The 1,678-nt window shown below is 42.0% G+C and overlaps 1 pseudogene; it reads right to left on the bottom strand.

The window, feature by feature from the left end:
• Positions 1-833: 833 nt before the first annotated feature.
• Positions 834-1,367, bottom strand: LOC114220970 (large ribosomal subunit protein uL1 pseudogene; annotated as a pseudogene).
• Between the last annotated feature and the right edge of the window lie 311 nt (positions 1,368-1,678).

Below are 1,678 nucleotides of genomic sequence, written 5' to 3'. Positions count from 1 at the left end.
TAGCCAAACTATGGAAGCACCCAAGTGACCACTAGATAAATGGATAAAAAAATGTGATTAATATATATACATATATATGGAATATTATTCAGTTATAAAAAAGAATGAATTTTTGCCATTTGCAGCGACATGGATAGAGCTTGAGAGTATTATGCTAAGTGAAATAAGTTAGGGAAAGACAAATACCATATGATTTCACTCATATGTAGAATTTAAGCAAGAAAACAAGAGAATAAAGGAAAAAGAGAGAGAGGCAAACCAAGAAACAGACTCTTAACTACAGAGAACAAACTGATGGTGACCAGAGGGGAGATGGGTGGGGGAATGCAGGAAATAGGCGATAGGGATAAAAGAGTGTACTTATCATGATGAGATAAAATAAAATCAAGTGGTAAAAAAATACATCACCAAAAAAGTTAGGAATTGAAACCAAAAGTAAGATCTTTTTCTTTGTCAAGATCTGTCTCATCAGAGACATGTCATTTCAGAAACAATCAAATGGATATCTACTGCCTACCAAGTGGACAGAGGAACAGAGAGAAAGCTGCTCTGCAGAGACGTGGAGAAGAAAGTATAATCTGTGGGCAGGAGCATAAATTCAGGATATAGAGAGAAAACACGGTATTTCAGACTCCAGTTTCAGCTGTCTTACTCCTGCTTGTGGATTTCTTGAGGTACCTCCTAATCCTTATAATGAACTTTTATCTTAAGCCAGTTTTTATTCTACAACTTGTAATCAAAAGTGTACTGTCTAATGCACAAAGCCAGCCGAAGGATCACTTCTTTTTTTTTTTTTTTCCTAATGGTAACACTAGGGTTTATTAAGCTGTGTCTTAGTACAGGTGCTGGGGCTTGCCCATGGTGCTCTTGATGTATAAAGCCTAGACATTCTGCCAATTCTCCTTGAGCAAGGGTGCCAGGAAACTGACAGCTAAGGGGATGTTGTACACAAGCTCATCACCTGTCATCTGCACGTGGCCAACAGCCACTGCCAGACACAGCACCTTCTTCATCTGGAATTTGATGATGGACTTCACTTCATCCACTTTGGCCACCACGTTCTCATTGTGGGTCAGCAAGGAAGGGAACTTGCCAGCCTTATGGAGGCCTGGGCCCAGGATTTGTGGGATCTGCTTGATCAGAGATTCTGATGCCAAAAAGGGATCATACTTCTTGGCCAGCTTCTTGACTAATTTTTTATTCTTGTTGAGTTTCTTCAGTGCCTTAGTATCCACGTGGGGAATATCCACAGCCCTTGGCATCATCACAGTCCTGCTGGTCCCCCCAAAAACATATGGGGAACTTGGGGTGGGGAGTGGACTTAAGTCTGACTGTGCCTGAGAAGCATTTTTCCTTCTGAGGCTCATAGTTCGAGCTGACCTGCAGCTCCACCATCTCCAAAACCTACCTGCACTTGCACTGACTGCCGGGCAGGACCTCCCACCACCTCCTCGTCCAGGGCGGCTTGGGAGACTTCGCTGCTTGTGGAGCCTCGCAGCGCAACAACAGGAAAAGAGAGCCCACTGAAGGGTGACTTCTGCCATGAATTTTGAGGTTTATTATAGAAATAATGACTTGTAAGATTAGAAAATACCTCAGTGGTCCCTCTCAATTAGACATAATCCCTACACTATCTTTTCCAAATATCAGCAGACTCTACTTTAAAAACTCTAATAAT

Source organism: Eumetopias jubatus, unplaced genomic scaffold, assembly GCF_037043125.1.
Source record: "Eumetopias jubatus isolate StellerSeaLion01/CBP00866 unplaced genomic scaffold, mEumJub1_p1.0 scaffold_5, whole genome shotgun sequence".
NCBI classification, from domain to species: domain Eukaryota; kingdom Metazoa; phylum Chordata; class Mammalia; order Carnivora; family Otariidae; genus Eumetopias; species Eumetopias jubatus.
Note: the sequence above shows the minus strand (reverse complement) of the source record. Positions and strands in the feature narration are given on the sequence as shown.